Genomic DNA, 25,546 nt, shown 5'->3' on the forward strand with positions numbered 1-25,546 from the left:
CTTGGACAGAGAGCCTTGAGACCTTGAATCCAGTTTAAATTTGTGCAGAGGCTAGAGCACCTGTCTTTTCTGCCCGCAGAGTGAAAAGCATTACAGTGTTGGAAATGCCCAGATGAAAAACCATCAAGTGGCCCAACCACATAATCAGGTTGTGGGTTCGAGTCCCACCAGAGTCGTACCTTTAGCCCTTTTGTCAACCCCATACTGTACAGTGTTGCCCTCAGTTAACAGAAAGCTTTTGAGGCCTCTTGTTCTCAACGTGTTCATTTCAAATAATGTCAATGTAGTTGAAAGGCTTCAAAATGTTGTCTGTTTTGTTTACTACTACATTTGCTTACCAAAACCTCTTGGCTCTTGCACACAAGGACTGGCAGTCACCACAGAGTGGTGCCAGACTTCCTTTCTCTTCCCGCTGCTTAGATGGTCTTTGCAGCTCTTGTGAATGGAGCTCCATAAACATGTTTGATGTGGGTTCTAGGAGTCCAGCTGAACATGGTTGGCCAATAATCACAGAGGCTGGCTGGCCACCCCCCACGCAGTTGTCAACAAACTAGTTTATGCTGTCCAAGGCCTGGTCCACGATTTGCATCTTTTTTGTGCACAGGCTGGCAGGCGCTGTGGCTTAGTTGGTTAAAGCGCCTGTCTAGTAAACAGGAGATCCTGGGTTCGAATCCCAGTGGTGCCTTTGACTGTGCCCTTCTGTTTCGCAAGGCCTTGAACCCTCGCAATTCTTTGCTTTTCTGAGAACTGACCACAAACGGTGAAACTGAGGCTTCCTTTGCAATTGTTTCCACTTGCAAACCATCCCTGAGCTGTTGTTGAAGGACAGTGTCCCAAGATAACAAATCATAGCATCAAGGCGCCGTGGCTTAGTTGGTCAAAGCGCCTGTCTTGTAAACAGGAGATCCTGGGTTCGAATCCCAGCGGTGCCTCTATCCAGCTGACTTTGCTCTTTGGGATTGTTCTTGGACAGAGAGCCTTGAGACCTTGAATCCAGTTTAAATTTGTGCAGAGGCTAGAGCACCTGTCTTTTCTGCCCGCAGAGTGAAAAGCATTACAGTGTTGGAAATGCCCAGATGAAAAACCATCAAGTGGCCCAACCACATAATCATGTGGGCTCTGTGGCGCAATGGATAGCGCATTGGACTTCTAGATTGCAAAATGAGGACATTCAAAGGTTGTGGGTTCGAGTCCCACCAGAGTCGTACCTTTAGCCCTTTTGTCAACCCCATACTGTACAGTGTTGCCCTCAGTTAACAGAAAGCTTTTGAGGCCTCTTGTTCTCAACGTGTTCATTTCAAATAATGTCAATGTAGTTGAAAGGCTTCAAAATGTTGTCTGTTTTGTTTACTACTACATTTGCTTACCAAAACCTCTTGGCTCTTGCACACAAGGACTGGCAGTCACCACAGAGTGGTGCCAGACTTCCTTTCTCTTCCCGCTGCTTAGATGGTCTTTGCAGCTCTTGTGAATGGAGCTCCATAAACATGTTTGATGTGGGTTCTAGGAGTCCAGCTGAACATGGTTGGCCAATAATCACAGAGGCTGGCTGGCCACCCCCCACGCAGTTGTCAACAAACTAGTTTATGCTGTCCAAGGCCTGGTCCACGATTTGCATCTTTTTTGTGCACAGGCTGGCAGGCGCTGTGGCTTAGTTGGTTAAAGCGCCTGTCTAGTAAACAGGAGATCCTGGGTTCGAATCCCAGTGGTGCCTTTGACTGTGCCCTTCTGTTTCGCAAGGCCTTGAACCCTCGCAATTCTTTGCTTTTCTGAGAACTGACCACAAACGGTGAAACTGAGGCTTCCTTTGCAATTGTTTCCACTTGCAAACCATCCCTGAGCTGTTGTTGAAGGACAGTGTCCCAAGATAACAAATCATAGCATCAAGGCGCCGTGGCTTAGTTGGTCAAAGCGCCTGTCTTGTAAACAGGAGATCCTGGGTTCGAATCCCAGCGGTGCCTCTATCCAGCTGACTTTGCTCTTTGGGATTGTTCTTGGACAGAGAGCCTTGAGACCTTGAATCCAGTTTAAATTTGTGCAGAGGCTAGAGCACCTGTCTTTTCTGCCCGCAGAGTGAAAAGCATTACAGTGTTGGAAATGCCCAGATGAAAAACCATCAAGTGGCCCAACCACATAATCATGTGGGCTCTGTGGCGCAATGGATAGCGCATTGGACTTCTAGATTGCAAAATGAGGACATTCAAAGGTTGTGGGTTCGAGTCCCACCAGAGTCGTACCTTTAGCCCTTTTGTCAACCCCATACTGTACAGTGTTGCCCTCAGTTAACAGAAAGCTTTTGAGGCCTCTTGTTCTCAACGTGTTCATTTCAAATAATGTCAATGTAGTTGAAAGGCTTCAAAATGTTGTCTGTTTTGTTTACTACTACATTTGCTTACCAAAACCTCTTGGCTCTTGCACACATGGACTGGCAGTCACCACAGAGTGGTGCCAGACTTCCTTTCTCTTCCCGCTGCTTAGATGGTCTTTGCAGCTGTTGTGAATGGAGCTCCATAAACATGTTTGTTGTGGGTTCTAGGAGTCCTGCTGAACATGGTTGGCCAATAATCACAGAGGCTGGCTGGCCACCCCATAGTTTATGCTGTCCAAGGCCTGGTCCACGATTTGCATCTTTTTTGTGCACATGCTGGCAGGCGCTGTGGCTTAGTTGGTTAAAGCGCCTGTCTCGTAAACAGGAGATCCTGGGTTCAAATCCCAGCGGTGCCTTTGACTGTGCCCTTCTGTTTCGCAAGGCCTTGAACCCTTGCAATTCTTTGCTTTTCTGAGAACTGACCGCAAACTGTGAAACTGAGGCTTCCTTTGCAATTGTTTCCACTTGCAAACCATCCCTGAGCTGTTGTTGAAGGACAGTGTCCCAAGATAACAAATCATAGCATCAAGGCGCCGTGGCTTAGTTGGTCAAAGCGCCTGTCTTGTAAACAGGAGATCCTGGGTTCGAATCCCAGCGGTGCCTCTATCCAGCTGACTTTGCTCTTTGGGATTGTTTTTGGACAGAGAGCCTTGAGACCTTGAATCCAGTTTAAATTTGTGCAGAGGCTAGAGCACCTGTCTTTTCTGCCCGCAGAGTGAAAAGCATTACAGTGTTGGAAATGCCCAGATGAAAAACCATCAAGTGGCCCAACCACATAATCATGTGGGCTCTGTGGCGCAATGGATAGCGCATTGGACTTCTAGATTGCAAAATGAGGACATTCAAAGGTTGTGGGTTCGAGTCCCACCAGAGTCGTACCTTTAGCCCTTTTGTCAACCCCATACTGTACAGTGTTGCCCTCAGTTAACAGAAAGCTTTTGAGGCCTCTTGTTCTCAACGTGTTCATTTCAAATAATGTCAATGTAGTTGAAAGGCTTCAAAATGTTGTCTGTTTTGTTTACTACTACATTTGCTTACCAAAACCTCTTGGCTCTTGCACACAAGGACTGGCAGTCACCACAGAGTGGTGCCAGACTTCCTTTCTCTTCCCGCTGCTTAGATGGTCTTTGCAGCTCTTGTGAATGGAGCTCCATAAACATGTTTGATGTGGGTTCTAGGAGTCCAGCTGAACATGGTTGGCCAATAATCACAGAGGCTGGCTGGCCACCCCCCACGCAGTTGTCAACAAACTAGTTTATGCTGTCCAAGGCCTGGTCCACGATTTGCATCTTTTTTGTGCACAGGCTGGCAGGCGCTGTGGCTTAGTTGGTTAAAGCGCCTGTCTAGTAAACAGGAGATCCTGGGTTCGAATCCCAGTGGTGCCTTTGACTGTGCCCTTCTGTTTCGCAAGGCCTTGAACCCTCGCAATTCTTTGCTTTTCTGAGAACTGACCACAAACGGTGAAACTGAGGCTTCCTTTGCAATTGCTTCCACTTGCAAACCATCCCTGAGCTGTTGTTGAAGGACAGTGTCCCAAGATAACAAATCATAGCATCAAGGTGCCGTGGCTTAGTTGGTCAAAGCGCCTGTCTTGTAAACAGGAGATCCTGGGTTCGAATCCCAGCGGTGCCTCTATCCAGCTAGCTTTGCTCTTTGGGATTGTTCTTGGACAGAGAGCCTTGAGACTTTGAATTCAGTTTAAATTGTGCAGAGGCTAGAGCGCCTGTCTTTTCTGCCCGCAGAGTGAAAAGCATTACAGTGTTGGGAATGCCCAGATGAAAAACCATCAAGTGGCCCAACCACACAATCATGTGGGTTCTCTGGCGCAATGGATAGCGCATTGGATTTCTAGATTGCAATATGAGGACATGCAAAGGTTGTGGGTTCGAGTCCCTTTAGCCGTTTTGTCAACCCCATACTGTACAGTGTTGCCCTCAGTTAACAGAAAGCTTTTGAGGCCTCTTGTTCTCAACGTGTTCATTTCAAATAATGTCAATGTAGTTGAAAGGCTTCAAAATGTTGTCTGTTTTGTTTACTACTACATTTGCTTACCAAAATCTCTTGGCTCTTGCACACAAGGACTGGCAGTCACCACAGAGTGGTGCCAGACTTCCTTTCTCTTCCCGATGCTTAGATGGTCTTTGCAGCTCTTGTGCATGGAGCTCCATAAACATGTTTGTTGTGGGTTCTAGGAGTCCTGCTGAACATGGTTGGCCAATAATCACAGAGGCTGGCTGGCCACCCCACAGTTTATGCTGTCCAAGGCCTGGTCCACGATTTGCATCTTTTTTGTGCACAGGCAGGCGCTGTGGCTTAGTTGGTTAAAGCGCCGGTCTCGTTAACAGGAGATCCTGGGTTCGAATCCCAGCAGTGCCTTTGACTGTGCCCTTCTGTTTCGCAAGGCCTTGAACCCTCGCAATTCTTTGCTTTTCTGAGAACTGACCACAAACGGTGAAACTGAGGCTTCCTTTGCAATTGTTTCCACTTGCAAACCATCCCTGAGCTGTTGTTGAAGGACAGTGTCCCAAGATAACAAATCATAGCATCAAGGCGCCGTGGCTTAGTTGGTCAAAGCGCCTGTCTAGTAAACAGGAGATCCTGGGTTCGAATCCCAGCGGTGCCTTTGACTGTGCCCTTCTGTTTCGCAAGGCCTTGAACCCTCGCAATTCTTTGCTTTTCTGAGAACTGACCACAAACGGTGAAACTGAGGCTTGCTTTGCAATTTCTTCCACTTGCAAACCATCCCTGAGCTGTTGTTGAAGGACAGTGTCCCAAGATAACAGATCTTGGCATCAAGGCGCCGTGGCTTAGCTGGTCAAAGCGCCTGTCTTGTAAACAGGAGATCCTGGGTTCGAATCCCAGCGGTGCCTCTATCCAGCTGACTTTGCTCTTTGGGATTGTTCTTGGACAGAGAGCCTTGAGACTTTGAATCCAGTTTAAATTGTGCAGAGGCTAGAGCACCTGTCTTTTCTGCCCGCAGAGTGAAAAGCATTACAGTGTTGGAAATGCCCAGATGAAAAACCATCAAGTGGCCCAACCACACAGTCATGTGGGTTCTCTGGCGCAATGGATAGCGCATTGGACTTCTAGATTGCAAAATTAGGACATTCAAAGGTCGTGGGTTCGAGTCCCTTTAGCCCTTTTGTCAACCCCATACTGTACAGTGTTGCCCTCAATTAACAGAAAGCTTTTGAGGCCTCTTGTTCTCAACGTGTTCATTTCAAATAATGTCAATGTAGTTGAAAGGCTTCAAAATGTTGTCTGTTTTGTTTACTACTACATTTGCTTACCAAAATCTCTTGGCTCTTGCACACAAGGACTGGCAGTCACCACAGAGTGGTGCCAGACTTCCTTTCTCTTCCCGCTGCTTAGATGGTCTTTGCAGCTCTTGTGCATGGAGCTCCATAAACATGTTTGTTGTGGGTTCTAGGAGTCCTGCTGAACATGGTTGGCCAATAATCACAGAGGCTGGCTGGCCACCCCATAGTTTATGCTGTCCAAGTCCTGGTCCACGATTTGCATCTTTTTTGTGCACAGGCTGGCAGGCGCTGTGGCTTAGTTGGTTAAAGCGCCTGTCTAGTAAACAGGAGATCCTGGGTTCGAATCCCAGCGGTGCCTTTGACTGTGCCCTTCTGTTTCGCAAGGCCTTGAACCCTCGTAATTCTTTGCTTTTCTGATAACTGACCACAAACGGTGAAACTGAGGCTTGCTTTGCAATTTCTTCCACTTGCAAACCATCCCTGAGCTGTTGTTGAAGGACAGTGTCCCAGGATAACAAATCATAGCATCAAAGCGCCGTGGCTTAGTTGGTCAAAGCGCCTGTCTTGTAAACAGGAGGTCCTGGGTTCGAATCCCAACGGTGCCTCTATCCAGCTGACTTTGTTCTTTGGGATTGTTCTTGGACAGAGAGCCTTGAGACTTTGAATTCAGTTTAAATTGTGCAGAGGCTAGAGCGCCTGTCTTTTCTGCCCGCAGAGTGAAAAGCATTACAGTGTTGGGAATGCCCAGATGAAAAACCATCAAGTGGCCCAACCACACAATCATGTGGGTTCTCTGGCGCAATGGATAGCGCATTGGATTTCTAGATTGCAATATGAGGACATGCAAAGGTTGTGGGTTCGAGTCCCTTTAGCCGTTTTGTCAACCCCATACTGTACAGTGTTGCCCTCAGTTAACAGAAAGCTTTTGAGGCCTCTTGTTCTCAACGTGTTCATTTCAAATAATGTCAATGTAGTTGAAAGGCTTCAAAATGTTGTCTGTTTTGTTTACTACTACATTTGCTTACCAAAACCTCTTGGCTCTTGCACACAAGGACTGGCAGTCACCACAGAGTGGTGCCAGACTTCCTTTCTCTTCCCGCTGCTTAGATGGTCTTTGCAGCTCTTGTGAATGGAGCTCCATAAACATGTTTGATGTGGGTTCTAGGAGTCCAGCTGAACATGGTTGGCCAATAATCACAGAGGCTGGCTGGCCACCCCCCACGCAGTTGTCAACAAACTAGTTTATGCTGTCCAAGGCCTGGTCCACGATTTGCATCTTTTTTGTGCACAGGCTGGCAGGCGCTGTGGCTTAGTTGGTTAAAGCGCCTGTCTAGTAAACAGGAGATCCTGGGTTCGAATCCCAGCGGTGCCTTTGAATGTGCCCTTCTGTTTCGCAAGGCCTTGAACCCTCGCAATTCTTTGCTTTTCTGAGAACTGACCACAAACGGTGAAACTGAGGCTTCCTTTGCAATTGCTTCCACTTGCAAACCATCCCTGAGCTGTTGTTGAAGGACAGTGTCCCAAGATAACAAATCATAGCATCAAGGCGCTGTGGCTTAGTTGGTCAAAGCGCCTGTCTTGTAAACAGGAGATCCTGGGTTCGTATCCCAGCTGTGCCTCTATCCAGCTGACTTTGCTCTTTGGGATTGTGCTTGGACAGAGAGCCTTGATACCTTGAATCCAGTTTAAATTGTGCAGAGGCTAGAGCACCTGTCTTTTCTGCCCGCAGAGTGAAAAGCATTACAGTGTTGGAAATGCCCAGATGAAAAACCATCAAGTGGCCCAACCACATAATCATGTGGGCTCTGTGGCGCAATGGATAGCGCATTGGACTTCTAGATTGCAAAATGAGGACATTCAAAGGTTGTGGGTTCGAGTCCCACCAGAGTCGTACCTTTAGCCCTTTTGTCAACCCCATACTGTACAGTGTTGCCCTCAGTTAACAGAAAGCTTTTGAGGCCTCTTGTTCTCAACGTGTTCACTTCAAATAATGTCAATGTAGTTGAAAGGCTTCAAAATGTTGTCTGTTTTGTTTACTACTACATTTGCTTACCAAAACCTCTTGGCTCTTGCACACAAGGACTGGCAGTCACCACAGAGTGGTGCCAGACTTCCTTTCTCTTCCCACTGCTTAGATGGTCTTTGCAGCTCTTGTGAATGGAGCTCCATAAACATGTTTGATGTGGGTTCTAGGAGTCCAGCTGAACATGGTTGGCCAATAATCACAGAGGCTGGCTGGCCACCCCCCACGCAGTTGTCAACAAACTAGTTTATGCTGTCCAAGGCCTGGTCCACGATTTGCATCTTTTTTGTGCACAGGCTGGCAGGCGCTGTGGCTTAGTTGGTTAAAGCGCCTGTCTAGTAAACAGGAGATCCTGGGTTCGAATCCCAGTGGTGCCTTTGACTGTGCCCTTCTGTTTCGCAAGGCCTTGAACCCTCGCAATTCTTTGCTTTTCTGAGAACTGACCACAAACGGTGAAACTGAGGCTTCCTTTGCAATTGCTTCCACTTGCAAACCATCCCTGAGCTGTTGTTGAAGGACAGTGTCCCAAGATAACAAATCATAGCATCAAGGCGCCGTGGCTTAGTTGGTCAAAGCGCCTGTCTTGTAAACAGGAGATCCTGGGTTCGAATCCCAGCGGTGCCTCTATCCAGCTAGCTTTGCTCTTTGGGATTGTTCTTGGACAGAGAGCCTTGAGACCTTGAATCCAGTTTAAATTGTGCAGAGGCTAGAGCACCTGTCTTTTCTGCCCGCAGAGTGAAAAGCATTACATTGTTGGAAATGCCCAGATGAAAAACCATCAAGTGGCCCAACCACATAATCATGTGGGCTCTGTGGCGCAATGGATAGCGCATTGGACTTCTAGATTGCAAAATGAGGGCATTCAAAGGTTGTGGGTTCGAGTCCCACCAGAGTCGTACCTTTAGCCCTTTTGTCAACCCCATACTGTACAGTGTTGCCCTCAGTTAACAGAAAGCTTTTGAGGCCTCTTGTTCTCAACGTGTTCATTTCAAATAATGTCAATGTAGTTGAAAGGCTTCAAAATGTTGTCTGTTTTGTTTACTACTACATTTGCTTACCAAAACCTCTTGGCTCTTGCACACAAGGACTGGCAGTCACCACAGAGTGGTGCCAGACTTCCTTTCTCTTCCCGCTGCTTAGATGGTCTTTGCAGCTCTTGTGAATGGAGCTCCATAAACATGTTTGATGTGGGTTCTAGGAGTCCAGCTGAACATGGTTGGCCAATAATCACAGAGGCTGGCTGGCCACCCCCCACGCAGTTGTCAACAAACTAGTTTATGCTGTCCAAGGCCTGGTCCACGATTTGCATCTTTTTTGTGCACAGGCTGGCAGGCGCTGTGGCTTAGTTGGTTAAAGCGCCTGTCTAGTAAACAGGAGATCCTGGGTTCGAATCCCAGCGGTGCCTTTGACTGTGCCCTTCTGTTTCGCAAGGCCTTGAACCCTCGTAATTCTTTGCTTTTCTGATAACTGACCACAAACGGTGAAACTGAGGCTTGCTTTGCAATTTCTTCCACTTGCAAACCATCCCTGAGCTGTTGTTGAAGGACAGTGTCCCAGGATAACAAATCATAGCATCAAAGCGCCGTGGCTTAGTTGGTCAAAGCGCCTGTCTTGTAAACAGGAGGTCCTGGGTTCGAATCCCAACGGTGCCTCTATCCAGCTGACTTTGTTCTTTGGGATTGTTCTTGGACAGAGAGCCTTGAGACTTTGAATTCAGTTTAAATTGTGCAGAGGCTAGAGCGCCTGTCTTTTCTGCCCGCAGAGTGAAAAGCATTACAGTGTTGGGAATGCCCAGATGAAAAACCATCAAGTGGCCCAACCACACAATCATGTGGGTTCTCTGGCGCAATGGATAGCGCATTGGATTTCTAGATTGCAATATGAGGACATGCAAAGGTTGTGGGTTCGAGTCCCTTTAGCCGTTTTGTCAACCCCATACTGTACAGTGTTGCCCTCAGTTAACAGAAAGCTTTTGAGGCCTCTTGTTCTCAACGTGTTCATTTCAAATAATGTCAATGTAGTTGAAAGGCTTCAAAATGTTGTCTGTTTTGTTTACTACTACATTTGCTTACCAAAACCTCTTGGCTCTTGCACACAAGGACTGGCAGTCACCACAGAGTGGTGCCAGACTTCCTTTCTCTTCCCGCTGCTTAGATGGTCTTTGCAGCTCTTGTGAATGGAGCTCCATAAACATGTTTGATGTGGGTTCTAGGAGTCCAGCTGAACATGGTTGGCCAATAATCACAGAGGCTGGCTGGCCACCCCCCACACAGTTGTCAACAAACTAGTTTATGCTGTCCAAGGCCTGGTCCACGATTTGCATCTTTTTTGTGCACAGGCTGGCAGGTGCTGTGGCTTAGTTGGTTAAAGCGCCTGTCTCGTAAACAGGAGATCCTGGGTTCAAATCGCAGCGGTGCCTTTGACTCTGCCCTTCTGTTTCGCAAGGCCTTGAACCCTTGCAATTCTTTGCTTTTCTGAGAACTGACCGCAAACTGTGAAACTGAGGCTTCCTTTGCAATTGTTTCCACTTGCAAACCATCCCTGAGCTGTTGTTGAAGGACAGTGTCCCAAGATAACAAATCATAGCATCAAGGCGCCGTGGCTTAGTTGGTCAAAGCGCCTGTCTTGTAAACAGGAGATCCTGGGTTCGAATCCCAGCGGTGCCTCTATCCAGCTGACTTTGCTCTTTGGGATTGTTCTTGGACAGAGAGCCTTGAGACCTTGAATCCAGTTTAAATTTGTGCAGAGGCTAGAGCACCTGTCTTTTCTGCCCGCAGAGTGAAAAGCATTACAGTGTTGGAAATGCCCAGATGAAAAACCATCAAGTGGCCCAACCACATAATCATGTGGGCTCTGTGGCGCAATGGATAGCGCATTGGACTTCTAGATTGCAAAATGAGGACATTCAAAGGTTATGGGTTCGAGTCCCACCAGAGTCGTACCTTTAGCCCTTTTGTCAACCCCATACTGTACAGTGTTGCCCTCAGTTAACAGAAAGCTTTTGAGGCCTCTTGTTCTCAACGTGTTCATTTCAAATAATGTCAATGTAGTTGAAAGGCTTCAAAATGTTGTCTGTTTTGTTTACTACTACATTTGCTTACCAAAACCTCTTGGCTCTTGCACACAAGGACTGGCAGTCACCACAGAGTGGTGCCAGACTTCCTTTCTCTTCCCGCTGCTTAGATGGTCTTTGCAGCTCTTGTGAATGGAGCTCCATAAACATGTTTGATGTGGGTTCTAGGAGTCCAGCTGAACATGGTTGGCCAATAATCACAGAGGCTGGCTGGCCACCCCCCACGCAGTTGTCAACAAACTAGTTTATGCTGTCTAAGGCCTGGTCCACGATTTGCATCTTTTTTGTGCACAGGCTGGCAGGCGCTGTGGCTTAGTTGGTTAAAGCGCCTGTCTAGTAAACAGGAGATCCTGGGTTCGAATCCCAGTGGTCCCTTTGACTGTGCCCTTCTGTTTCGCAAGGCCTTGAACCCTCGCAATTCTTTGCTTTTCTGAGAACTGACCACAAACGGTGAAACTGAGGCTTCCTTTGCAATTGCTTCCACTTGCAAACCATCCCTGAGCTGTTGTTGAAGGACAGTGTCCCAAGATAACAAATCATAGCATCAAGGCGCCGTGGCTTAGTTGGTCAAAGCGCCTGTCTTGTAAACAGGAGATCCTGAGTTCGAATCCCAGCGGTGCCTCTATCCAGCTAGCTTTGCTCTTTGGGATTGTTCTTGGACAGAGAGCCTTGAGACCTTGAATCCAGTTTAAATTGTGCAGAGGCTAGAGCACCTGTCTTTTCTGCCCGCAGAGTGAAAAGCATTACATTGTTGGAAATGCCCAGATGAAAAACCATCAAGTGGCCCAACCACATAATCATGTGGGCTCTGTGGCGCAATGGATAGCGCATTGGACTTCTAGATTGCAAAATGAGGGCATTCAAAGGTTGTGGGTTCGAGTCCCACCAGAGTCGTACCTTTAGCCCTTTTGTCAACCCCATACTGTACAGTGTTGCCCTCAGTTAACAGAAAGCTTTTGAGGCCTCTTGTTCTCAACGTGTTCATTTCAAATAATGTCAATGTAGTTGAAAGGCTTCAAAATGTTGTCTGTTTTGTTTACTACTACATTTGCTTACCAAAACCTCTTGGCTCTTGCACACAAGGACTGGCAGTCACCACAGAGTGGTGCCAGACTTCCTTTCTCTTCCCGCTGCTTAGATGGTCTTTGCAGCTCTTGTGAATGGAGCTCCATAAACATGTTTGATGTGGGTTCTAGGAGTCCAGCTGAACATGGTTGGCCAATAATCACAGAGGCTGGCTGGCCACCCCCCACGCAGTTGTCAACAAACTAGTTTATGCTGTCCAAGGCCTGGTCCACGATTTGCATCTTTTTTGTGCACAGGCTGGCAGGCGCTGTGGCTTAGTTGGTTAAAGCGCCTGTCTAGTAAACAGGAGATCCTGGGTTCGAATCCCAGTGGTGCCTTTGACTGTGCCCTTCTGTTTCGCAAGGCCTTGAACCCTCGCAATTCTTTGCTTTTCTGAGAACTGACCACAAACGGTGAAACTGAGGCTTCCTTTGCAATTGTTTCCACTTGCAAACCATCCCTGAGCTGTTGTTGAAGGACAGTGTCCCAAGATAACAAATCATAGCATCAAGGCGCCGTGGCTTAGTTGGTCAAAGCGCCTGTCTTGTAAACAGGAGATCCTGGGTTCGAATCCCAGCGGTGCCTCTATCCAGCTGACTTTGCTCTTTGGGATTGTTCTTGGACAGAGAGCCTTGAGACCTTGAATCCAGTTTAAATTTGTGCAGAGGCTAGAGCACCTGTCTTTTCTGCCCGCAGAGTGAAAAGCATTACAGTGTTGGAAATGCCCAGATGAAAAACCATCAAGTGGCCCAACCACATAATCAGGTTGTGGGTTCGAGTCCCACCAGAGTCGTACCTTTAGCCCTTTTGTCAACCCCATACTGTACAGTGTTGCCCTCAGTTAACAGAAAGCTTTTGAGGCCTCTTGTTCTCAACGTGTTCATTTCAAATAATGTCAATGTAGTTGAAAGGCTTCAAAATGTTGTCTGTTTTGTTTACTACTACATTTGCTTACCAAAACCTCTTGGCTCTTGCACACAAGGACTGGCAGTCACCACAGAGTGGTGCCAGACTTCCTTTCTCTTCCCGCTGCTTAGATGGTCTTTGCAGCTCTTGTGAATGGAGCTCCATAAACATGTTTGATGTGGGTTCTAGGAGTCCAGCTGAACATGGTTGGCCAATAATCACAGAGGCTGGCTGGCCACCCCCCACGCAGTTGTCAACAAACTAGTTTATGCTGTCCAAGGCCTGGTCCACGATTTGCATCTTTTTTGTGCACAGGCTGGCAGGCGCTGTGGCTTAGTTGGTTAAAGCGCCTGTCTAGTAAACAGGAGATCCTGGGTTCGAATCCCAGTGGTGCCTTTGACTGTGCCCTTCTGTTTCGCAAGGCCTTGAACCCTCGCAATTCTTTGCTTTTCTGAGAACTGACCACAAACGGTGAAACTGAGGCTTCCTTTGCAATTGTTTCCACTTGCAAACCATCCCTGAGCTGTTGTTGAAGGACAGTGTCCCAAGATAACAAATCATAGCATCAAGGCGCCGTGGCTTAGTTGGTCAAAGCGCCTGTCTTGTAAACAGGAGATCCTGGGTTCGAATCCCAGCGGTGCCTCTATCCAGCTGACTTTGCTCTTTGGGATTGTTCTTGGACAGAGAGCCTTGAGACCTTGAATCCAGTTTAAATTTGTGCAGAGGCTAGAGCACCTGTCTTTTCTGCCCGCAGAGTGAAAAGCATTACAGTGTTGGAAATGCCCAGATGAAAAACCATCAAGTGGCCCAACCACATAATCATGTGGGCTCTGTGGCGCAATGGATAGCGCATTGGACTTCTAGATTGCAAAATGAGGACATTCAAAGGTTGTGGGTTCGAGTCCCACCAGAGTCGTACCTTTAGCCCTTTTGTCAACCCCATACTGTACAGTGTTGCCCTCAGTTAACAGAAAGCTTTTGAGGCCTCTTGTTCTCAACGTGTTCATTTCAAATAATGTCAATGTAGTTGAAAGGCTTCAAAATGTTGTCTGTTTTGTTTACTACTACATTTGCTTACCAAAACCTCTTGGCTCTTGCACACAAGGACTGGCAGTCACCACAGAGTGGTGCCAGACTTCCTTTCTCTTCCCGCTGCTTAGATGGTCTTTGCAGCTCTTGTGAATGGAGCTCCATAAACATGTTTGATGTGGGTTCTAGGAGTCCAGCTGAACATGGTTGGCCAATAATCACAGAGGCTGGCTGGCCACCCCCCACGCAGTTGTCAACAAACTAGTTTATGCTGTCCAAGGCCTGGTCCACGATTTGCATCTTTTTTGTGCACAGGCTGGCAGGCGCTGTGGCTTAGTTGGTTAAAGCGCCTGTCTAGTAAACAGGAGATCCTGGGTTCGAATCCCAGTGGTGCCTTTGACTGTGCCCTTCTGTTTCGCAAGGCCTTGAACCCTCGCAATTCTTTGCTTTTCTGAGAACTGACCACAAACGGTGAAACTGAGGCTTCCTTTGCAATTGTTTCCACTTGCAAACCATCCCTGAGCTGTTGTTGAAGGACAGTGTCCCAAGATAACAAATCATAGCATCAAGGCGCCGTGGCTTAGTTGGTCAAAGCGCCTGTCTTGTAAACAGGAGATCCTGGGTTCGAATCCCAGCGGTGCCTCTATCCAGCTGACTTTGCTCTTTGGGATTGTTCTTGGACAGAGAGCCTTGAGACCTTGAATCCAGTTTAAATTTGTGCAGAGGCTAGAGCACCTGTCTTTTCTGCCCGCAGAGTGAAAAGCATTACAGTGTTGGAAATGCCCAGATGAAAAACCATCAAGTGGCCCAACCACATAATCATGTGGGCTCTGTGGCGCAATGGATAGCGCATTGGACTTCTAGATTGCAAAATGAGGACATTCAAAGGTTGTGGGTTCGAGTCCCACCAGAGTCGTACCTTTAGCCCTTTTGTCAACCCCATACTGTACAGTGTTGCCCTCAGTTAACAGAAAGCTTTTGAGGCCTCTTGTTCTCAACGTGTTCATTTCAAATAATGTCAATGTAGTTGAAAGGCTTCAAAATGTTGTCTGTTTTGTTTACTACTACATTTGCTTACCAAAACCTCTTGGCTCTTGCACACATGGACTGGCAGTCACCACAGAGTGGTGCCAGACTTCCTTTCTCTTCCCGCTGCTTAGATGGTCTTTGCAGCTGTTGTGAATGGAGCTCCATAAACATGTTTGTTGTGGGTTCTAGGAGTCCTGCTGAACATGGTTGGCCAATAATCACAGAGGCTGGCTGGCCACCCCATAGTTTATGCTGTCCAAGGCCTGGTCCACGATTTGCATCTTTTTTGTGCACATGCTGGCAGGCGCTGTGGCTTAGTTGGTTAAAGCGCCTGTCTCGTAAACAGGAGATCCTGGGTTCAAATCCCAGCGGTGCCTTTGACTGTGCCCTTCTGTTTCGCAAGGCCTTGAACCCTTGCAATTCTTTGCTTTTCTGAGAACTGACCGCAAACTGTGAAACTGAGGCTTCCTTTGCAATTGTTTCCACTTGCAAACCATCCCTGAGCTGTTGTTGAAGGACAGTGTCCCAAGATAACAAATCATAGCATCAAGGCGCCGTGGCTTAGTTGGTCAAAGCGCCTGTCTTGTAAACAGGAGATCCTGGGTTCGAATCCCAGCGGTGCCTCTATCCAGCTGACTTTGCTCTTTGGGATTGTTTTTGGACAGAGAGCCTTGAGACCTTGAATCCAGTTTAAATTTGTGCAGAGGCTAGAGCACCTGTCTTTTCTGCCCGCAGAGTGAAAAGCATTACAGTGTTGGAAATGCCCAGATGAAAAACCATCAAGTGGCCCAACCACATAATCATGTGGGCTCTGTGGCGCAATGGATAGCGCATTGGACTTCTAGATTGCAAAATGAGGACATTCAAAGGTTGTGGGTTCGAGTCCCACCAGAGTCGTACCTTTAGCCCTTTTGTCAACCCCATACTGTACAGTGTTGCCCTCAGTTAACAGAAAGCTTTTGAGGCCTCTTGTTCTCAACGTGTTCATTTCAAATAATGTCAATGTAGTTGAAAGGCTTCAAAATGTTGTCTGTTTTGTTTACTACTACATTTGCTTACCAAAACCTCTTGGCTCTTGCACACAAGGACTGGCAGTCACCACAGAGTGGTGCCAGACTTCCTTTCTCTTCCCGCTGCTTAGATGGTCTTTGCAGCTCTTGTGAATGGAGCTCCATAAACATGTTTGATGTGGGTTCTAGGAGTCCAGCTGAACATGGTTGGCCAATAATCACAGAGGCTGGCTGGCCACCCCCCACGCAGTTGTCAACAAACTAGTTTATGCTGTCCAAGGCCTGGTCCACGATTTGCATCTTTTTTGTGCACAGGCTGGCAGGCGCTGTGGCTTAGTTGGTTAAAGCGCCTGTCTAGTAAACAGGAGATCCTGGGTTCGAATCCCAGTGGTGCCTTTGACTGTGCCCTTCTGTTTCGCAAGGCCTTGAACCCTCGCAATTCTTTGCTTTTCTGAGAACTGACCACAAACGGTGAAACTGAGGCTTCCTTTGCAATTGCTTCCACTTGCAAACCATCCCTGAGCTGTTGTTGAAGGACAGTGTCCCAAGATAACAAATCATAGCATCAAGGTGCCGTGGCTTAGTTGGTCAAAGCGCCTGTCTTGTAAACAGGAGATCCTGGGTTCGAATCCCAGCGGTGCCTCTATCCAGCTAGCTTTGCTCTTTGGGATTGTTCTTGGACAGAGAGCCTTGAGACTTTGAATTCAGTTTAAATTGTGCAGAGGCTAGAGCGCCTGTCTTTTCTGCCCGCAGAGTGAAAAGCATTACAGTGTTGGGAATGCCCAGATGAAAAACCATCAAGTGGCCCAACCACACAATCATGTGGGTTCTCTGGCGCAATGGATAGCGCATTGGATTTCTAGATTGCAATATGAGGACATGCAAAGGTTGTGGGTTCGAGTCCCTTTAGCCGTTTTGTCAACCCCATACTGTACAGTGTTGCCCTCAGTTAACAGAAAGCTTTTGAGGCCTCTTGTTCTCAACGTGTTCATTTCAAATAATGTCAATGTAGTTGAAAGGCTTCAAAATGTTGTCTGTTTTGTTTACTACTACATTTGCTTACCAAAATCTCTTGGCTCTTGCACACAAGGACTGGCAGTCACCACAGAGTGGTGCCAGACTTCCTTTCTCTTCCCGATGCTTAGATGGTCTTTGCAGCTCTTGTGCATGGAGCTCCATAAACATGTTTGTTGTGGGTTCTAGGAGTCCTGCTGAACATGGTTGGCCAATAATCACAGAGGCTGGCTGGCCACCCCACAGTTTATGCTGTCCAAGGCCTGGTCCACGATTTGCATCTTTTTTGTGCACAGGCAGGCGCTGTGGCTTAGTTGGTTAAAGCGCCGGTCTCGTTAACAGGAGATCCTGGGTTCGAATCCCAGCAGTGCCTTTGACTGTGCCCTTCTGTTTCGCAAGGCCTTGAACCCTCGCAATTCTTTGCTTTTCTGAGAACTGACCACAAACGGTGAAACTGAGGCTTCCTTTGCAATTGTTTCCACTTGCAAACCATCCCTGAGCTGTTGTTGAAGGACAGTGTCCCAAGATAACAAATCATAGCATCAAGGCGCCGTGGCTTAGTTGGTCAAAGCGCCTGTCTAGTAAACAGGAGATCCTGGGTTCGAATCCCAGCGGTGCCTTTGACTGTGCCCTTCTGTTTCGCAAGGCCTTGAACCCTCGCAATTCTTTGCTTTTCTGAGAACTGACCACAAACGGTGAAACTGAGGCTTGCTTTGCAATTTCTTCCACTTGCAAACCATCCCTGAGCTGTTGTTGAAGGACAGTGTCCCAAGATAACAGATCTTGGCATCAAGGCGCCGTGGCTTAGCTGGTCAAAGCGCCTGTCTTGTAAACAGGAGATCCTGGGTTCGAATCCCAGCGGTGCCTCTATCCAGCTGACTTTGCTCTTTGGGATTGTTCTTGGACAGAGAGCCTTGAGACTTTGAATCCAGTTTAAATTGTGCAGAGGCTAGAGCACCTGTCTTTTCTGCCCGCAGAGTGAAAAGCATTACAGTGTTGGAAATGCCCAGATGAAAAACCATCAAGTGGCCCAACCACACAGTCATGTGGGTTCTCTGGCGCAATGGATAGCGCATTGGACTTCTAGATTGCAAAATTAGGACATTCAAAGGTCGTGGGTTCGAGTCCCTTTAGCCCTTTTGTCAACCCCATACTGTACAGTGTTGCCCTCAATTAACAGAAAGCTTTTGAGGCCTCTTGTTCTCAACGTGTTCATTTCAAATAATGTCAATGTAGTTGAAAGGCTTCAAAATGTTGTCTGTTTTGTTTACTACTACATTTGCTTACCAAAATCTCTTGGCTCTTGCACACAAGGACTGGCAGTCACCACAGAGTGGTGCCAGACTTCCTTTCTCTTCCCGCTGCTTAGATGGTCTTTGCAGCTCTTGTGCATGGAGCTCCATAAACATGTTTGTTGTGGGTTCTAGGAGTCCTGCTGAACATGGTTGGCCAATAATCACAGAGGCTGGCTGGCCACCCCATAGTTTATGCTGTCCAAGTCCTGGTCCACGATTTGCATCTTTTTTGTGCACAGGCTGGCAGGCGCTGTGGCTTAGTTGGTTAAAGCGCCTGTCTAGTAAACAGGAGATCCTGGGTTCGAATCCCAGCGGTGCCTTTGACTGTGCCCTTCTGTTTCGCAAGGCCTTGAACCCTCGTAATTCTTTGCTTTTCTGATAACTGACCACAAACGGTGAAACTGAGGCTTGCTTTGCAATTTCTTCCACTTGCAAACCATCCCTGAGCTGTTGTTGAAGGACAGTGTCCCAGGATAACAAATCATAGCATCAAAGCGCCGTGGCTTAGTTGGTCAAAGCGCCTGTCTTGTAAACAGGAGGTCCTGGGTTCGAATCCCAACGGTGCCTCTATCCAGCTGACTTTGTTCTTTGGGATTGTTCTTGGACAGAGAGCCTTGAGACTTTGAATTCAGTTTAAATTGTGCAGAGGCTAGAGCGCCTGTCTTTTCTGCCCGCAGAGTGAAAAGCATTACAGTGTTGGGAATGCCCAGATGAAAAACCATCAAGTGGCCCAACCACACAATCATGTGGGTTCTCTGGCGCAATGGATAGCGCATTGGATTTCTAGATTGCAATATGAGGACATGCAAAGGTTGTGGGTTCGAGTCCCTTTAGCCGTTTTGTCAACCCCATACTGTACAGTGTTGCCCTCAGTTAACAGAAAGCTTTTGAGGCCTCTTGTTCTCAACGTGTTCATTTCAAATAATGTCAATGTAGTTGAAAGGCTTCAAAATGTTGTCTGTTTTGTTTACTACTACATTTGCTTACCAAAACCTCTTGGCTCTTGCACACAAGGACTGGCAGTCACCACAGAGTGGTGCCAGACTTCCTTTCTCTTCCCGCTGCTTAGATGGTCTTTGCAGCTCTTGTGAATGGAGCTCCATAAACATGTTTGATGTGGGTTCTAGGAGTCCAGCTGAACATGGTTGGCCAATAATCACAGAGGCTGGCTGGCCACCCCCCACGCAGTTGTCAACAAACTAGTTTATGCTGTCCAAGGCCTGGTCCACGATTTGCATCTTTTTTGTGCACAGGCTGGCAGGCGCTGTGGCTTAGTTGGTTAAAGCGCCTGTCTAGTAAACAGGAGATCCTGGGTTCGAATCCCAGCGGTGCCTTTGAATGTGCCCTTCTGTTTCGCAAGGCCTTGAACCCTCGCAATTCTTTGCTTTTCTGAGAACTGACCACAAACGGTGAAACTGAGGCTTCCTTTGCAATTGCTTCCACTTGCAAACCATCCCTGAGCTGTTGTTGAAGGACAGTGTCCCAAGATAACAAATCATAGCATCAAGGCGCTGTGGCTTAGTTGGTCAAAGCGCCTGTCTTGTAAACAGGAGATCCTGGGTTCGTATCCCAGCTGTGCCTCTATCCAGCTGACTTTGCTCTTTGGGATTGTGCTTGGACAGAGAGCCTTGATACCTTGAATCCAGTTTAAATTGTGCAGAGGCTAGAGCACCTGTCTTTTCTGCCCGCAGAGTGAAAAGCATTACAGTGTTGGAAATGCCCAGATGAAAAACCATCAAGTGGCCCAACCACATAATCATGTGGGCTCTGTGGCGCAATGGATAGCGCATTGGACTTCTAGATTGCAAAATGAGGACATTCAAAGGTTGTGGGTTCGAGTCCCACCAGAGTCGTACCTTTAGCCCTTTTGTCAACCCCATACTGTACAGTGTTGCCCTCAGTTAACAGAAAGCTTTTGAGGCCTCTTGTTCTCAACGTGTTCACTTCAAATAATGTCAATGTAGTTGAAAGGCTTCAAAATGTTGTCTGTTTTGTTTACTACTACATTTGCTTACCAAAACCTCTTGGCTCTTGCACACAAGGACTGGCAGTCACCACAGAGTGGTGCCAGACTTCCTTTCTCTTCCCACTGCTTAGATGGTCTTTGCAGCTCTTGTGAATGGAGCTCCATAAACATGTTTGATGTGGGTTCTAGGAGTCCAGCTGAACATGGTTGGCCAATAATCACAGAGGCTGGCTGGCCACCCCCCACGCAGTTGTCAACAAACTAGTTTATGCTGTCCAAGGCCTGGTCCACGATTTGCATCTTTTTTGTGCACAGGCTGGCAGGCGCTGTGGCTTAGTTGGTTAAAGCGCCTGTCTAGTAAACAGGAGATCCTGGGTTCGAATCCCAGTGGTGCCTTTGACTGTGCCCTTCTGTTTCGCAAGGCCTTGAACCCTCGCAATTCTTTGCTTTTCTGAGAACTGACCACAAACGGTGAAACTGAGGCTTCCTTTGCAATTGCTTCCACTTGCAAACCATCCCTGAGCTGTTGTTGAAGGACAGTGTCCCAAGATAACAAATCATAGCATCAAGGCGCCGTGGCTTAGTTGGTCAAAGCGCCTGTCTTGTAAACAGGAGATCCTGGGTTCGAATCCCAGCGGTGCCTCTATCCAGCTAGCTTTGCTCTTTGGGATTGTTCTTGGACAGAGAGCCTTGAGACCTTGAATCCAGTTTAAATTGTGCAGAGGCTAGAGCACCTGTCTTTTCTGCCCGCAGAGTGAAAAGCATTACATTGTTGGAAATGCCCAGATGAAAAACCATCAAGTGGCCCAACCACATAATCATGTGGGCTCTGTGGCGCAATGGATAGCGCATTGGACTTCTAGATTGCAAAATGAGGGCATTCAAAGGTTGTGGGTTCGAGTCCCACCAGAGTCGTACCTTTAGCCCTTTTGTCAACCCCATACTGTACAGTGTTGCCCTCAGTTAACAGAAAGCTTTTGAGGCCTCTTGTTCTCAACGTGTTCATTTCAAATAATGTCAATGTAGTTGAAAGGCTTCAAAATGTTGTCTGTTTTGTTTACTACTACATTTGCTTACCAAAACCTCTTGGCTCTTGCACACAAGGACTGGCAGTCACCACAGAGTGGTGCCAGACTTCCTTTCTCTTCCCGCTGCTTAGATGGTCTTTGCAGCTCTTGTGAATGGAGCTCCATAAACATGTTTGATGTGGGTTCTAGGAGTCCAGCTGAACATGGTTGGCCAATAATCACAGAGGCTGGCTGGCCACCCCCCACGCAGTTGTCAACAAACTAGTTTATGCTGTCCAAGGCCTGGTCCACGATTTGCATCTTTTTTGTGCACAGGCTGGCAGGCGCTGTGGCTTAGTTGGTTAAAGCGCCTGTCTAGTAAACAGGAGATCCTGGGTTCGAATCCCAGCGGTGCCTTTGACTGTGCCCTTCTGTTTCGCAAGGCCTTGAACCCTCGTAATTCTTTGCTTTTCTGATAACTGACCACAAACGGTGAAACTGAGGCTTGCTTTGCAATTTCTTCCACTTGCAAACCATCCCTGAGCTGTTGTTGAAGGACAGTGTCCCAGGATAACAAATCATAGCATCAAAGCGCCGTGGCTTAGTTGGTCAAAGCGCCTGTCTTGTAAACAGGAGGTCCTGGGTTCGAATCCCAACGGTGCCTCTATCCAGCTGACTTTGTTCTTTGGGATTGTTCTTGGACAGAGAGCCTTGAGACTTTGAATTCAGTTTAAATTGTGCAGAGGCTAGAGCGCCTGTCTTTTCTGCCCGCAGAGTGAAAAGCATTACAGTGTTGGGAATGCCCAGATGAAAAACCATCAAGTGGCCCAACCACACAATCATGTGGGTTCTCTGGCGCAATGGATAGCGCATTGGATTTCTAGATTGCAATATGAGGACATGCAAAGGTTGTGGGTTCGAGTCCCTTTAGCCGTTTTGTCAACCCCATACTGTACAGTGTTGCCCTCAGTTAACAGAAAGCTTTTGAGGCCTCTTGTTCTCAACGTGTTCATTTCAAATAATGTCAATGTAGTTGAAAGGCTTCAAAATGTTGTCTGTTTTGTTTACTACTACATTTGCTTACCAAAACCTCTTGGCTCTTGCACACAAGGACTGGCAGTCACCACAGAGTGGTGCCAGACTTCCTTTCTCTTCCCGCTGCTTAGATGGTCTTTGCAGCTCTTGTGAATGGAGCTCCATAAACATGTTTGATGTGGGTTCTAGGAGTCCAGCTGAACATGGTTGGCCAATAATCACAGAGGCTGGCTGGCCACCCCCCACGCAGTTGTCAACAAACTAGTTTATGCTGTCCAAGGCCTGGTCCACGATTTGCATCTTTTTTGTGCACAGGCTGGCAGGCGCTGTGGCTTAGTTGGTTAAAGCGCCTGTCTAGTAAACAGGAGATCCTGGGTTCGAATCCCAGCGGTGCCTTTGAATGTGCCCTTCTGTTTCGCAAGGCCTTGAACCCTCGCAATTCTTTGCTTTTCTGAGAACTGACCACAAACGGTGAAACTGAGGCTTCCTTTGCAATTGCTTCCACTTGCAAACCATCCCTGAGCTGTTGTTGAAGGACAGTGTCCCAAGATAACAAATCATAGCATCAAGGCGCTGTGGCTTAGTTGGTCAAAGCGCCTGTCTTGTAAACAGGAGATCCTGGGTTCGTATCCCAGCTGTGCCTCTATCCAGCTGACTTTGCTCTTTGGGATTGTTCTTGGACAGAGAGCCTTGATACCTTGAATCCAGTTTAAATTGTGCAGAGGCTAGAGCACCTGTCTTTTCTGCCCGCAGAGTGAAAAGCATTACAGTGTTGGAAATGCCCAGATGAAAAACCATCAAGTGGCCCAACCACATAATCATGTGGGCTCTGTGGCGCAATGGATAGCGCATTGGACTTCTAGATTGCAAAATGAGGACATTCAAAGGTTGTGGGTTCGAGTCCCACCAGAGTCGTACCTTTAGCCCTTTTGTCAACCCCATACTGTACAGTGTTGCCCTCAGTTAACAGAAAGCTTTTGAGGCCTCTTGTTCTCAACGTGTTCACTTCAAATAATGTCAATGTAGTTGAAAGGCTTCAAAATGTTGTCTGTTTTGTTTACTACTACATTTGCTTACCAAAACCTCTTGGCTCTTGCACACAAGGACTGGCAGTCACCACAGAGTGGTGCCAGACTTCCTTTCTCTTCCCACTGCTTAGATGGTCTTTGCAGCTCTTGTGAATGGAGCTCCATAAACATGTTTGATGTGGGTTCTAGGAGTCCAGCTGAACATGGTTGGCCAATAATCACAGAGGCTGGCTGGCCACCCCCCACGCAGTTGTCAACAAACTAGTTTATGCTGTCCAAGGCCTGGTCCACGATTTGCATCTTTTTTGTGCACAGGCTGGCAGGCGCTGTGGCTTAGTTGGTTAAAGCGCCTGTCTAGTAAACAGGAGATCCTGGGTTCGAATCCCAGTGGTGCCTTTGACTGTGCCCTTCTGTTTCGCAAGGCCTTGAACCCTCGCAATTCTTTGCTTTTCTGAGAACTGACCACAAACGGTGAAACTGAGGCTTCCTTTGCAATTGCTTCCACTTGCAAACCATCCCTGAGCTGTTGTTGAAGGACAGTGTCCCAAGATAACAAATCATAGCATCAAGGCGCCGTGGCTTAGTTGGTCAAAGCGCCTGTCTTGTAAACAGGAGATCCTGGGTTCGAATCCCAGCGGTGCCTCTATCCAGCTAGCTTTGCTCTTTGGGATTGTTCTTGGACAGAGAGCCTTGAGACCTTGAATCCAGTTTAAATTGTGCAGAGGCTAGAGCACCTGTCTTTTCTGCCCGCAGAGTGAAAAGCATTACATTGTTGGAAATGCCCAGATGAAAAACCATCAAGTGGCCCAACCACATAATCATGTGGGCTCTGTGGCGCAATGGATAGCGCATTGGACTTCTAGATTGCAAAATGAGGGCATTCAAAGGTTGTGGGTTCGAGTCCCACCAGAGTCGTACCTTTAGCCCTTTTGTCAACCCCATACTGTACAGTGTTGCCCTCAGTTAACAGAAAGCTTTTGAGGCCTCTTGTTCTCAACGTGTTCATTTCAAATAATGTCAATATAGTTGAAAGGCTTCAAAATGTTGTCTGTTTTGTTTACTACTACATTTGCTTACCAAAACCTCTTGGCTCTTGCACACAAGGACTGGCAGTCACCACAGAGTGGTGCCAGACTTCCTTTCTCTTCCCGCTGCTTAGATGGTCTTTGCAGCTCTTGTGAATGGAGCTCCATAAACATGTTTGATGTGGGTTCTAGGAGTCCAGCTGAACATGGTTGGCCAATAATCACAGAGGCTGGCTGGCCACCCCCCACGCAGTTGTCAACAAACTAGTTTATGCTGTCCAAGGCCTGGTCCACGATTTGCATCTTTTTTGTGCACAGGCTGGCAGGCGCTGTGGCTTAGTTGGTTAAAGCGCCTGTCTAGTAAACAGGAGATCCTGGGTTCGAATCCCAGCGGTGCCTTTGACTGTGCCCTTCTGTTTCGCAAGGCCTTGAACCCTCGTAATTCTTTGCTTTTCTGATAACTGACCACAAACGGTGAAACTGAGGCTTGCTTTGCAATTTCTTCCACTTGCAAACCATCCCTGAGCTGTTGTTGAAGGACAGTGTCCCAGGATAACAAATCATAGCATCAAAGCGCCGTGGCTTAGTTGGTCAAAGCGCCTGTCTTGTAAACAGGAGGTCCTGGGTTCGAATCCCAACGGTGCCTCTATCCAGCTGACTTTGTTCTTTGGGATTGTTCTTGGACAGAGAGCCTTGAGACTTTGAATTCAGTTTAAATTGTGCAGAGGCTAGAGCGCCTGTCTTTTCTGCCCGCAGAGTGAAAAGCATTACAGTGTTGGGAATGCCCAGATGAAAAACCATCAAGTGGCCCAACCACACAATCATGTGGGTTCTCTGGCGCAATGGATAGCGCATTGGATTTCTAGATTGCAATATGAGGACATGCAAAGGTTGTGGGTTCGAGTCCCTTTAGCCGTTTTGTCAACCCCATACTGTACAGTGTTGCCCTCAGTTAACAGAAAGCTTTTGAGGCCTCTTGTTCTCAACGTGTTCATTTCAAATAATGTCAATGTAGTTGAAAGGCTTCAAAATGTTGTCTGTTTTGTTTACTACTACATTTGCTTACCAAAACCTCTTGGCTCTTGCACACAAGGACTGGCAGTCACCACAGAGTGGTGCCAGACTTCCTTTCTCTTCCCGCTGCTTAGATGGTCTTTGCAGCTCTTGTGAATGGAGCTCCATAAACATGTTTGATGTGGGTTCTAGGAGTCCAGCTGAACATGGTTGGCCAATAATCACAGAGGCTGGCTGGCCACCCCCCACGCAGTTGTCAACAAACTAGTTTATGCTGTCCAAGGCCTGGTCCACGATTTGCATCTTTTTTGTGCACAGGCTGGCAGGCGCTGTGGCTTAGTTGGTTAAAGCGCCTGTCTAGTAAACAGGAGATCCTGGGTTCGAATCCCAGCGGTGCCT

General features: G+C 47.5%; 65 non-coding genes across 65 annotated transcripts; all 65 read left to right on the plus strand.

Annotated features, from left to right (window-relative positions):
• Positions 1-611: 611 nt before the first annotated feature.
• Positions 612-685, plus strand: trnat-agu (transfer RNA threonine (anticodon AGU)). Its single transcript has one exon. It is a non-coding gene; the product is annotated as a tRNA-Thr (tRNA).
• A 173-nt stretch (positions 686-858) lies between these two features.
• Positions 859-932, plus strand: trnat-ugu (transfer RNA threonine (anticodon UGU)). The gene has a single exon. It is a non-coding gene; the product is annotated as a tRNA-Thr (tRNA).
• Positions 933-1,115: 183 nt separating this feature from the next.
• trnar-ucu (transfer RNA arginine (anticodon UCU)) lies at positions 1,116-1,205 on the plus strand. The gene is given in 2 exon segments: positions 1,116-1,152; positions 1,170-1,205. It is a non-coding gene; the product is annotated as a tRNA-Arg (tRNA).
• A 435-nt stretch (positions 1,206-1,640) lies between these two features.
• Positions 1,641-1,714, plus strand: trnat-agu (transfer RNA threonine (anticodon AGU)). The gene has a single exon. It is a non-coding gene; the product is annotated as a tRNA-Thr (tRNA).
• A 173-nt stretch (positions 1,715-1,887) lies between these two features.
• Positions 1,888-1,961, plus strand: trnat-ugu (transfer RNA threonine (anticodon UGU)). The gene has a single exon. It is a non-coding gene; the product is annotated as a tRNA-Thr (tRNA).
• Positions 1,962-2,144: 183 nt separating this feature from the next.
• trnar-ucu (transfer RNA arginine (anticodon UCU)) lies at positions 2,145-2,234 on the plus strand. The gene is given in 2 exon segments: positions 2,145-2,181; positions 2,199-2,234. It is a non-coding gene; the product is annotated as a tRNA-Arg (tRNA).
• Positions 2,235-2,650: 416 nt separating this feature from the next.
• Positions 2,651-2,724, plus strand: trnat-cgu (transfer RNA threonine (anticodon CGU)). The gene has a single exon. It is a non-coding gene; the product is annotated as a tRNA-Thr (tRNA).
• A 173-nt stretch (positions 2,725-2,897) lies between these two features.
• trnat-ugu (transfer RNA threonine (anticodon UGU)) lies at positions 2,898-2,971 on the plus strand. Its single transcript has one exon. It is a non-coding gene; the product is annotated as a tRNA-Thr (tRNA).
• Positions 2,972-3,154: 183 nt separating this feature from the next.
• On the plus strand, positions 3,155-3,244 carry trnar-ucu (transfer RNA arginine (anticodon UCU)). The gene is given in 2 exon segments: positions 3,155-3,191; positions 3,209-3,244. It is a non-coding gene; the product is annotated as a tRNA-Arg (tRNA).
• Positions 3,245-3,679: 435 nt separating this feature from the next.
• trnat-agu (transfer RNA threonine (anticodon AGU)) lies at positions 3,680-3,753 on the plus strand. The gene has a single exon. It is a non-coding gene; the product is annotated as a tRNA-Thr (tRNA).
• Positions 3,754-3,926: 173 nt separating this feature from the next.
• trnat-ugu (transfer RNA threonine (anticodon UGU)) lies at positions 3,927-4,000 on the plus strand. The gene has a single exon. It is a non-coding gene; the product is annotated as a tRNA-Thr (tRNA).
• Positions 4,001-4,670: 670 nt separating this feature from the next.
• trnat-cgu (transfer RNA threonine (anticodon CGU)) lies at positions 4,671-4,744 on the plus strand. The gene has a single exon. It is a non-coding gene; the product is annotated as a tRNA-Thr (tRNA).
• A 173-nt stretch (positions 4,745-4,917) lies between these two features.
• Positions 4,918-4,991, plus strand: trnat-agu (transfer RNA threonine (anticodon AGU)). Its single transcript has one exon. It is a non-coding gene; the product is annotated as a tRNA-Thr (tRNA).
• A 173-nt stretch (positions 4,992-5,164) lies between these two features.
• trnat-ugu (transfer RNA threonine (anticodon UGU)) lies at positions 5,165-5,238 on the plus strand. The gene has a single exon. It is a non-coding gene; the product is annotated as a tRNA-Thr (tRNA).
• A 674-nt stretch (positions 5,239-5,912) lies between these two features.
• trnat-agu (transfer RNA threonine (anticodon AGU)) lies at positions 5,913-5,986 on the plus strand. Its single transcript has one exon. It is a non-coding gene; the product is annotated as a tRNA-Thr (tRNA).
• A 173-nt stretch (positions 5,987-6,159) lies between these two features.
• Positions 6,160-6,233, plus strand: trnat-ugu (transfer RNA threonine (anticodon UGU)). The gene has a single exon. It is a non-coding gene; the product is annotated as a tRNA-Thr (tRNA).
• A 693-nt stretch (positions 6,234-6,926) lies between these two features.
• trnat-agu (transfer RNA threonine (anticodon AGU)) lies at positions 6,927-7,000 on the plus strand. Its single transcript has one exon. It is a non-coding gene; the product is annotated as a tRNA-Thr (tRNA).
• Positions 7,001-7,173: 173 nt separating this feature from the next.
• trnat-ugu (transfer RNA threonine (anticodon UGU)) lies at positions 7,174-7,247 on the plus strand. The gene has a single exon. It is a non-coding gene; the product is annotated as a tRNA-Thr (tRNA).
• Positions 7,248-7,429: 182 nt separating this feature from the next.
• On the plus strand, positions 7,430-7,519 carry trnar-ucu (transfer RNA arginine (anticodon UCU)). Its single transcript is given in 2 exon segments — positions 7,430-7,466; positions 7,484-7,519. It is a non-coding gene; the product is annotated as a tRNA-Arg (tRNA).
• Positions 7,520-7,954: 435 nt separating this feature from the next.
• Positions 7,955-8,028, plus strand: trnat-agu (transfer RNA threonine (anticodon AGU)). The gene has a single exon. It is a non-coding gene; the product is annotated as a tRNA-Thr (tRNA).
• Positions 8,029-8,201: 173 nt separating this feature from the next.
• On the plus strand, positions 8,202-8,275 carry trnat-ugu (transfer RNA threonine (anticodon UGU)). Its single transcript has one exon. It is a non-coding gene; the product is annotated as a tRNA-Thr (tRNA).
• A 182-nt stretch (positions 8,276-8,457) lies between these two features.
• trnar-ucu (transfer RNA arginine (anticodon UCU)) lies at positions 8,458-8,547 on the plus strand. Its single transcript is given in 2 exon segments — positions 8,458-8,494; positions 8,512-8,547. It is a non-coding gene; the product is annotated as a tRNA-Arg (tRNA).
• A 435-nt stretch (positions 8,548-8,982) lies between these two features.
• On the plus strand, positions 8,983-9,056 carry trnat-agu (transfer RNA threonine (anticodon AGU)). Its single transcript has one exon. It is a non-coding gene; the product is annotated as a tRNA-Thr (tRNA).
• A 173-nt stretch (positions 9,057-9,229) lies between these two features.
• trnat-ugu (transfer RNA threonine (anticodon UGU)) lies at positions 9,230-9,303 on the plus strand. The gene has a single exon. It is a non-coding gene; the product is annotated as a tRNA-Thr (tRNA).
• A 693-nt stretch (positions 9,304-9,996) lies between these two features.
• trnat-cgu (transfer RNA threonine (anticodon CGU)) lies at positions 9,997-10,070 on the plus strand. Its single transcript has one exon. It is a non-coding gene; the product is annotated as a tRNA-Thr (tRNA).
• A 173-nt stretch (positions 10,071-10,243) lies between these two features.
• Positions 10,244-10,317, plus strand: trnat-ugu (transfer RNA threonine (anticodon UGU)). The gene has a single exon. It is a non-coding gene; the product is annotated as a tRNA-Thr (tRNA).
• Positions 10,318-10,500: 183 nt separating this feature from the next.
• On the plus strand, positions 10,501-10,590 carry trnar-ucu (transfer RNA arginine (anticodon UCU)). The gene is given in 2 exon segments: positions 10,501-10,537; positions 10,555-10,590. It is a non-coding gene; the product is annotated as a tRNA-Arg (tRNA).
• A 435-nt stretch (positions 10,591-11,025) lies between these two features.
• Positions 11,026-11,099, plus strand: trnat-agu (transfer RNA threonine (anticodon AGU)). Its single transcript has one exon. It is a non-coding gene; the product is annotated as a tRNA-Thr (tRNA).
• A 173-nt stretch (positions 11,100-11,272) lies between these two features.
• Positions 11,273-11,346, plus strand: trnat-ugu (transfer RNA threonine (anticodon UGU)). Its single transcript has one exon. It is a non-coding gene; the product is annotated as a tRNA-Thr (tRNA).
• A 182-nt stretch (positions 11,347-11,528) lies between these two features.
• Positions 11,529-11,618, plus strand: trnar-ucu (transfer RNA arginine (anticodon UCU)). The gene is given in 2 exon segments: positions 11,529-11,565; positions 11,583-11,618. It is a non-coding gene; the product is annotated as a tRNA-Arg (tRNA).
• A 435-nt stretch (positions 11,619-12,053) lies between these two features.
• Positions 12,054-12,127, plus strand: trnat-agu (transfer RNA threonine (anticodon AGU)). The gene has a single exon. It is a non-coding gene; the product is annotated as a tRNA-Thr (tRNA).
• Positions 12,128-12,300: 173 nt separating this feature from the next.
• Positions 12,301-12,374, plus strand: trnat-ugu (transfer RNA threonine (anticodon UGU)). Its single transcript has one exon. It is a non-coding gene; the product is annotated as a tRNA-Thr (tRNA).
• A 643-nt stretch (positions 12,375-13,017) lies between these two features.
• Positions 13,018-13,091, plus strand: trnat-agu (transfer RNA threonine (anticodon AGU)). Its single transcript has one exon. It is a non-coding gene; the product is annotated as a tRNA-Thr (tRNA).
• A 173-nt stretch (positions 13,092-13,264) lies between these two features.
• On the plus strand, positions 13,265-13,338 carry trnat-ugu (transfer RNA threonine (anticodon UGU)). Its single transcript has one exon. It is a non-coding gene; the product is annotated as a tRNA-Thr (tRNA).
• Positions 13,339-13,521: 183 nt separating this feature from the next.
• trnar-ucu (transfer RNA arginine (anticodon UCU)) lies at positions 13,522-13,611 on the plus strand. Its single transcript is given in 2 exon segments — positions 13,522-13,558; positions 13,576-13,611. It is a non-coding gene; the product is annotated as a tRNA-Arg (tRNA).
• Positions 13,612-14,046: 435 nt separating this feature from the next.
• Positions 14,047-14,120, plus strand: trnat-agu (transfer RNA threonine (anticodon AGU)). Its single transcript has one exon. It is a non-coding gene; the product is annotated as a tRNA-Thr (tRNA).
• Positions 14,121-14,293: 173 nt separating this feature from the next.
• trnat-ugu (transfer RNA threonine (anticodon UGU)) lies at positions 14,294-14,367 on the plus strand. The gene has a single exon. It is a non-coding gene; the product is annotated as a tRNA-Thr (tRNA).
• Positions 14,368-14,550: 183 nt separating this feature from the next.
• Positions 14,551-14,640, plus strand: trnar-ucu (transfer RNA arginine (anticodon UCU)). Its single transcript is given in 2 exon segments — positions 14,551-14,587; positions 14,605-14,640. It is a non-coding gene; the product is annotated as a tRNA-Arg (tRNA).
• A 416-nt stretch (positions 14,641-15,056) lies between these two features.
• trnat-cgu (transfer RNA threonine (anticodon CGU)) lies at positions 15,057-15,130 on the plus strand. Its single transcript has one exon. It is a non-coding gene; the product is annotated as a tRNA-Thr (tRNA).
• Positions 15,131-15,303: 173 nt separating this feature from the next.
• On the plus strand, positions 15,304-15,377 carry trnat-ugu (transfer RNA threonine (anticodon UGU)). The gene has a single exon. It is a non-coding gene; the product is annotated as a tRNA-Thr (tRNA).
• Positions 15,378-15,560: 183 nt separating this feature from the next.
• On the plus strand, positions 15,561-15,650 carry trnar-ucu (transfer RNA arginine (anticodon UCU)). The gene is given in 2 exon segments: positions 15,561-15,597; positions 15,615-15,650. It is a non-coding gene; the product is annotated as a tRNA-Arg (tRNA).
• Positions 15,651-16,085: 435 nt separating this feature from the next.
• On the plus strand, positions 16,086-16,159 carry trnat-agu (transfer RNA threonine (anticodon AGU)). Its single transcript has one exon. It is a non-coding gene; the product is annotated as a tRNA-Thr (tRNA).
• Positions 16,160-16,332: 173 nt separating this feature from the next.
• trnat-ugu (transfer RNA threonine (anticodon UGU)) lies at positions 16,333-16,406 on the plus strand. Its single transcript has one exon. It is a non-coding gene; the product is annotated as a tRNA-Thr (tRNA).
• A 670-nt stretch (positions 16,407-17,076) lies between these two features.
• trnat-cgu (transfer RNA threonine (anticodon CGU)) lies at positions 17,077-17,150 on the plus strand. Its single transcript has one exon. It is a non-coding gene; the product is annotated as a tRNA-Thr (tRNA).
• Positions 17,151-17,323: 173 nt separating this feature from the next.
• Positions 17,324-17,397, plus strand: trnat-agu (transfer RNA threonine (anticodon AGU)). The gene has a single exon. It is a non-coding gene; the product is annotated as a tRNA-Thr (tRNA).
• Positions 17,398-17,570: 173 nt separating this feature from the next.
• trnat-ugu (transfer RNA threonine (anticodon UGU)) lies at positions 17,571-17,644 on the plus strand. The gene has a single exon. It is a non-coding gene; the product is annotated as a tRNA-Thr (tRNA).
• A 674-nt stretch (positions 17,645-18,318) lies between these two features.
• On the plus strand, positions 18,319-18,392 carry trnat-agu (transfer RNA threonine (anticodon AGU)). Its single transcript has one exon. It is a non-coding gene; the product is annotated as a tRNA-Thr (tRNA).
• A 173-nt stretch (positions 18,393-18,565) lies between these two features.
• Positions 18,566-18,639, plus strand: trnat-ugu (transfer RNA threonine (anticodon UGU)). The gene has a single exon. It is a non-coding gene; the product is annotated as a tRNA-Thr (tRNA).
• Positions 18,640-19,332: 693 nt separating this feature from the next.
• Positions 19,333-19,406, plus strand: trnat-agu (transfer RNA threonine (anticodon AGU)). The gene has a single exon. It is a non-coding gene; the product is annotated as a tRNA-Thr (tRNA).
• A 173-nt stretch (positions 19,407-19,579) lies between these two features.
• trnat-ugu (transfer RNA threonine (anticodon UGU)) lies at positions 19,580-19,653 on the plus strand. The gene has a single exon. It is a non-coding gene; the product is annotated as a tRNA-Thr (tRNA).
• A 182-nt stretch (positions 19,654-19,835) lies between these two features.
• Positions 19,836-19,925, plus strand: trnar-ucu (transfer RNA arginine (anticodon UCU)). The gene is given in 2 exon segments: positions 19,836-19,872; positions 19,890-19,925. It is a non-coding gene; the product is annotated as a tRNA-Arg (tRNA).
• Positions 19,926-20,360: 435 nt separating this feature from the next.
• Positions 20,361-20,434, plus strand: trnat-agu (transfer RNA threonine (anticodon AGU)). Its single transcript has one exon. It is a non-coding gene; the product is annotated as a tRNA-Thr (tRNA).
• A 173-nt stretch (positions 20,435-20,607) lies between these two features.
• trnat-ugu (transfer RNA threonine (anticodon UGU)) lies at positions 20,608-20,681 on the plus strand. Its single transcript has one exon. It is a non-coding gene; the product is annotated as a tRNA-Thr (tRNA).
• A 182-nt stretch (positions 20,682-20,863) lies between these two features.
• Positions 20,864-20,953, plus strand: trnar-ucu (transfer RNA arginine (anticodon UCU)). Its single transcript is given in 2 exon segments — positions 20,864-20,900; positions 20,918-20,953. It is a non-coding gene; the product is annotated as a tRNA-Arg (tRNA).
• Positions 20,954-21,388: 435 nt separating this feature from the next.
• On the plus strand, positions 21,389-21,462 carry trnat-agu (transfer RNA threonine (anticodon AGU)). Its single transcript has one exon. It is a non-coding gene; the product is annotated as a tRNA-Thr (tRNA).
• Positions 21,463-21,635: 173 nt separating this feature from the next.
• On the plus strand, positions 21,636-21,709 carry trnat-ugu (transfer RNA threonine (anticodon UGU)). The gene has a single exon. It is a non-coding gene; the product is annotated as a tRNA-Thr (tRNA).
• Positions 21,710-22,402: 693 nt separating this feature from the next.
• trnat-agu (transfer RNA threonine (anticodon AGU)) lies at positions 22,403-22,476 on the plus strand. Its single transcript has one exon. It is a non-coding gene; the product is annotated as a tRNA-Thr (tRNA).
• A 173-nt stretch (positions 22,477-22,649) lies between these two features.
• trnat-ugu (transfer RNA threonine (anticodon UGU)) lies at positions 22,650-22,723 on the plus strand. The gene has a single exon. It is a non-coding gene; the product is annotated as a tRNA-Thr (tRNA).
• A 182-nt stretch (positions 22,724-22,905) lies between these two features.
• On the plus strand, positions 22,906-22,995 carry trnar-ucu (transfer RNA arginine (anticodon UCU)). Its single transcript is given in 2 exon segments — positions 22,906-22,942; positions 22,960-22,995. It is a non-coding gene; the product is annotated as a tRNA-Arg (tRNA).
• A 435-nt stretch (positions 22,996-23,430) lies between these two features.
• On the plus strand, positions 23,431-23,504 carry trnat-agu (transfer RNA threonine (anticodon AGU)). Its single transcript has one exon. It is a non-coding gene; the product is annotated as a tRNA-Thr (tRNA).
• Positions 23,505-23,677: 173 nt separating this feature from the next.
• On the plus strand, positions 23,678-23,751 carry trnat-ugu (transfer RNA threonine (anticodon UGU)). The gene has a single exon. It is a non-coding gene; the product is annotated as a tRNA-Thr (tRNA).
• Positions 23,752-23,933: 182 nt separating this feature from the next.
• Positions 23,934-24,023, plus strand: trnar-ucu (transfer RNA arginine (anticodon UCU)). The gene is given in 2 exon segments: positions 23,934-23,970; positions 23,988-24,023. It is a non-coding gene; the product is annotated as a tRNA-Arg (tRNA).
• A 435-nt stretch (positions 24,024-24,458) lies between these two features.
• trnat-agu (transfer RNA threonine (anticodon AGU)) lies at positions 24,459-24,532 on the plus strand. The gene has a single exon. It is a non-coding gene; the product is annotated as a tRNA-Thr (tRNA).
• Positions 24,533-24,705: 173 nt separating this feature from the next.
• On the plus strand, positions 24,706-24,779 carry trnat-ugu (transfer RNA threonine (anticodon UGU)). Its single transcript has one exon. It is a non-coding gene; the product is annotated as a tRNA-Thr (tRNA).
• A 693-nt stretch (positions 24,780-25,472) lies between these two features.
• Positions 25,473-25,546, plus strand: trnat-agu (transfer RNA threonine (anticodon AGU)). Its single transcript has one exon. It is a non-coding gene; the product is annotated as a tRNA-Thr (tRNA).

The sequence above is a fragment of the Pimephales promelas genome, chromosome 16 (assembly GCF_988280905.1).
Source record: "Pimephales promelas chromosome 16, fPimPro1.hap1.1, whole genome shotgun sequence".
NCBI lineage: Eukaryota > Metazoa > Chordata > Actinopteri > Cypriniformes > Leuciscidae > Pimephales > Pimephales promelas.